Here is a 5,934-nt window from a genome sequence, read left to right as displayed (position 1 = left end):
AATTATGCAAGGATGAGCGCGCTGGATTGGTTGAGCCCGCCCTGAGAGGAGGGACGTGTCGCTGTTAATAGCACAACCATTGGCTGAACGGTTCCATAACTGGGAATGTGATTGGATGGCTACAGATGTCAACGATGAGACGCCACAGACTTGCGTTTTACAATTTTCATACTTGAAAAGAAGTGCAGAACTACTTTCAAAGGATATTAGAAGAACTTTACGTGCCATTAAATATCTGAATATATAGGATAAATGATAAAACTTTTTTTTAAAAGATGGAAATCACTACAATATCGAAATTAACTGAACATAGCGCTTAATAATTTTTTACTTTGAGTTGATGTTAGTTTTTATCTGCATTTCTAACATGATTTATGACTATTTCAATTTCTTGCTCTCTTTTAAAGGCACAATATGTAAGATTTTTAGAATAAAATATCCAAAAACCACTAGAACAGTGTTATATATTTTGTTGACTTGTGTACTTGCATTATCCCAAATGTTTCCAACAATGTTTAAGTTCAGTGAAATAAGTGATTTTAACCAATCACTGGTCACCTATCAATGACATCATACACGCATTACCTTTGATTTCCGGTTTTATTTAGTAGAAATGCATCTAGAGGTGAAAAATTACATATTGTTGCTTTAACAGAGGGCAATATCATTTTAACTGGCAATTAATGTACTTTGCATCCTTCATTCCCTTTAGAAAAATCCAGTTTCGTGATGACATCATCCCGCAGGAGGTATATGGACGGCATTTTTGGCGGGAAAACAACAGCACAAACACCAGTAAGGATCAGTGTTATCAATGGATGAATTTAGTTTTTAGTGGTTCTTCAGGTTGACGTCCTCAAATAGGATAACTGTACTTCACTGAGACTCATTATAACTCTTTATGGACATACAGTTCAATTCTTGTCATTAAATACGTCCCTTACATGTGAATTAAATAGCCTAATTAATGACCATGACCAGAGCAGTTTTGTCTGAAGTCTGATATACTGTATATATACTAATGCAAAGATGTCTTAAAATGACAACACAAACTTAATTCAGTTTTTCCAAGTTATGAGCCTGTTCGTAATTTCAAAAGGTCAGCATCAAATTAATCTCCATGTTATTTTTTTTTTTTTAAGATTTTGATAAAATTAATATAATTTACAATATTTTGACTTTGTGTGAAATGCCAGTCTCTGCTGCCCTCTGCTGGTCAGTCAATATATATATTTATATTCCAAAATTGAGAGAAACGCAATGACTGATAATCAATCACCATTTCACACACACACACACACACACACACACACACACACACACACACACACACACACACGCGCGCGCACACACACACACACACACACACACACACACACACACACACACACACACACATGTTGGGTTTTCATGTTTTATGGGGACTTTCCATAGGCGTAATGGTTTTTATACCGTACATACCGTATATTCTATCCCCCTACACTGCCCCTGCCCCTAAACCTAACCCTCACAGGAGACATTCTGCAATTTTACATTTTCAAAAAACATCACTTAGTCTGATTTATAAGATGTTTTCCTCATGGGGACCTAAAAATGTCCCCACAAGGATGAGGATTTCGGATATTGCTATCTTTGTGGGGACATTTTGTCCCCATAACGTGATGATTACCAGTCCACACACACACACACACACACACACACACACACACACACACACACACACACACACACACACACACACACACACACACACACACACACACACACACACACACACACCATTTGAGACAGGGAATATGGGGGAAATGATTCAATAGCATTCTTTTTTATAGCCAGGTTTCCATCCAGTTTTGTTCTAGACAAAGTGAACATGTGTATTAGAGACTATAATGCAATGATTACTGTTATTCATGCATGCTATTGCAAGCTAATGGTTAAGATTTTAGTTACATTTATGTATAGGTTTAATTATTTCTGTGTAATATGATTCAGAGTTTTCAGACTCATCTCTTTTAACACTCAATTATATATTTTGAAATATCATCCGGGTCACACTGTTAATATTGATTCTGATTACATTTGTGTGACTGATCAGGCTATTATGTAGATATGAATAACAAAATGCTTTCTCTGTGTCCAGATTTGACTGTAATGCAAAACTGATACTTCATGTCTAAATATACGTATCCAAATCAAATGCAAAATAACTAATTATGTCTGAATCAAAACCCAGCAACTAGGCATACACAATGAAGCTGATATGCACTGATCAACATTACCTAATATTGTGTTGGTCCCCCTTTTCTTCCATTGCTCCGTGGTCCAGTTCTGATGCTCACGTGCCACTGTTGGTGCTTTGGGCGGTGGACAGGGGTCAGCATGGGCACCCTGATTGGTCAGCGGCTGTGCCGCCCATGACCCTGTCACCGGTTCTCCACTGGTCCTTCCTTGGAGCACTTTTGATAGAGACTGACCACTGCAGACCGGGAACACCCCACAAGAGCTGCAGTTTTGGAGATGCTCTGACCAAACACAATCTGGCCCTTGTCAAACTCGCTCAAATCCTTACGCTTGCACATTTTTCCTGCTTCTAACACATCAACTCTGCGGACAAAATGTTCACTTGCTGCCTAATATATCGCACCCACTAACAGGAGATGAAGAGATCATCAGTGTAATTCACTTCACCAATATTATATATATATATATATACACAGCCATCTAGAGGTTAAGTGATGCATTGCAGATGATAAGTGGTGCATAAGAGATGCCCTTTTAAATATATGTTAAAGGGAAGATTTTTTTTTTTATTATAACAAATTTTAGCAAAATAATAATATTAATAATTGTAATTCTGGAATCGCCCCTAATCAGTAGACAGGTGAAGCGATGCATGTAGTAGCCTAGAGCAGATACTAGGCCTACTTTCAGCATCATTAAGAATACAAACTAATACCATGGCCTGATGAGGAGGATGAAGATGATGATGAGCAGGATACATGCACTGAATACACAGAAATGTGAGATCATATTTATCTTGTGTTAGCATGAAGCTGCAGTTTCACAATTAGGGTTGCCACCCGTCCCGTATTTACAAGCAAAATGACGCGTCCCGTCCTGTATTCAGCGGTGGAGGAAGTACTGAATCTCAGTTCTTAAGTAAAAGTACAAATACCCCGAGATATATTTACTTTAGTAAAAGTAGAAGTACCACAATGACAACCCTACTTAAGTAAAAAGTACCTGATTTTAAATGTATTTTAAGTATTTTAAGTAAAAGTACTTGCATAACAATTTATTATCTTAATGTCTAAATTCTAATTAAAAAAACAAAATAAAATAAAAACATTATGGGCTGTGGCATTTTAACTAAGTTAGTTTTGGGTTAATTTAATTGTACTTACCATCTGTGGCCCAGTTTACATTCTGTCTTACAATTGTGGTTATCGGGTGATCTGCAGAGTTAAATATCATTATTCTGAAGCAATATTCTCACTATAGTGTTCAGAGAACAGCTTTGACGTATTTAAATCTGCATATTTATGATATTTTTACCTTTTATAATGGACATTTTCCCACTAATCTTATTAAATATAGGGTATCCGTTCCTTTTATATTCTTAAATTTTATCAATAGCCTACATTAAATTAGAATACGACAATATAGGGCTGTTACCAATCAAATTAAATAATTTACACTGAAAAATTACAACTGCATTAAATGATGTTATTGGATTGTTTTAAATATTTTTTTAATACAAATAAGAAATGTTGGAAAGAATGTTTAACATGAAACTAAACTGCCAGTAGGTGGCGGCAGGTATTAATGAGTGAATCATTGAGTCGATTCGTTCAAACGGCTGATTCGTTCACGAATGAGGCAGTCGTTCCCATTCAGTCGGTCAACTCGGTACAACACATGACTATGGGATATCGCGCTCTAGCGCCATCTGCTGAAGACACCTTTATTCACACCTGAAAGGCCAATGACGCATGACGACGTGGGCGGGGTCACTCGTCCACAGCATATAAATGCAGTCGTATGCGTCATTCCCTTTGTTCTTCAGCTCTTCACCGTGCTGCTAGAACGCCATCACACCAGTTTTATCGCAAAAAGGTAGCCCACGGTGGTGAATCTTGTGGAAAGGCAGAAAAGAGAAAGTTTTTAAGCACAAGTTTAGCATTGCTAACAGAAGCTAAAACTTTTCTCAGAGAAAAAAAATTAAAGAGAGAGAATGTCTAAGCACAGCAAAGGTGCTCGCCCCTGTCCAATGACATGTGGGTATATGCTGTCAGAAAGAGATACTCACGAGCACTGTCCGTTGTGTCTGGGGATTGTTCATGCCAAGCTGGCTCTCTACAACCCCGGGGCATGTGTGCACTGCCGGCAGCTCCGTCCCTCGACACACGAGCGGCGCGTAGCGTTTGTTGAGCGTGTGCTCAGTGGGGCAATGGCTAGAGATGGTCCACTTCTGTCCTCTGGGGCTGATCCGGATGCGGCTATAGCCATTTTTGAGGAGGCCACAGGATCCTGGGCTGAGCGCATGGAGGCTAATGATGGTCTGGGTGCATTCGGCATTGGTTCTCTAGTTGCTTTGGAAGTTAATCAGGGGTTTGAGGATGACGACTGTCTCGCTTGAAGCGGGCGAGGAATTCTCAGACAAAAGTTTTCAAGCGGAGCAGATCATCACTTTCTCCTCGCCCATCGAGGCGTCGGATGGGAGTGAGGTAATGGGGGATTCTTTCATTGAGCTGTGTCAGAGAGTGGCAGGAAAGCTGTCCGTAGAATGGCCAGTCTCTCCCCCGATTCAGAAAAGCTCGCGCTTCGGGGGGTTCTATTTGTCTCCAGTGCAAACAGTGGTCAGAACACGTCTGCCGCTTTACCCGGATTGTATGGCGGAGCTTCATGGCCGAAACCCATGTCTCCTCCTACTCCGGTGCCGGGGGCAAATAAGTTCACAGAATTCGAAGGAGCGGGGGAAGCAGGGTTAGTGTCGGCTCCCCCGATGGAGCATTCGCTTGCTGCGTATCTAGCACCAATGCAAAATAGTGGGATTGCAGGATTCCAGGTCCTGCCGTTCGGGTTGTCCCTCGCGCCCCGCATATTCACGAAATGTGCGGAGGCAGCGTTGGCTCCAGGGCATGTTCGCTTATTTGGACGACCTACTCCTGGCCGCAGACACCAGGGAACAAGCGGTGTTACAGACACAGGTACTTGTCTCCCATCTACAAGCTCTGGGGTTTTTAATAAATCTCAAAAAGAGTTCCCTGGTTCCGTGTCAGTGGATTTCATATCTCGGAAATAGATTCAGTACAGAACACAGCTATGCTGCCAGTACGGAGGGTAAAAAAATTTCACGGCTGCCTAAGTCGGTTTCGGCGGGGCATGCGAGTGAGTTTTCGGACAGTGTTGAGACTGCTGGTCTTTTAAACAGGCAAGTGACGATAACGCCGTCATGCGTTCGAGCTCTGATCCCCTGGGGATCCCCGGGTCTGTTGACAGAGGGGATTCCCCTGGGGAGAGCTATGTCACATATAGTGGACAGATGTGTCACTGCTTAGATGGGGAGCTCTGTGCCAGGGGAACTCTGTGAGAGGAGAATGGTCAGCAGTGCAAAAAGAGCGTCATAAAAATTATCTGGAGTTGCAGGCGGTTCATCTGGCACTGAAACACTTTGCTCAGCACTTGCAGGGCAAACATGTGTTGGTCAGAACGGACAACAATAGACAGTATTGATCTATATAAACAGACAGGGAGGTACTCACTTGCTTCCTCTGTTACAACTGACACAGACACTCTTGATATGGGCATTTAGCGTCGCTCTGGGCAGTGCATGTCCCGGGCCGTCTGAATGTTGGAGCAGACCTACTTTCCAGAGGGGGACCACAGGTCAGAGAGTGGCACTTGCACCCTCGAATAGTGTTGCAGATCTGG

Source organism: Gobio gobio (assembly GCF_949357685.1).
Source record: "Gobio gobio genome assembly, chromosome: 23".
Taxonomy (NCBI): domain Eukaryota; kingdom Metazoa; phylum Chordata; class Actinopteri; order Cypriniformes; family Gobionidae; genus Gobio; species Gobio gobio.
The sequence above is the reverse complement of the archived record's forward strand: the minus strand, read 5'-3'. Positions refer to the sequence as shown.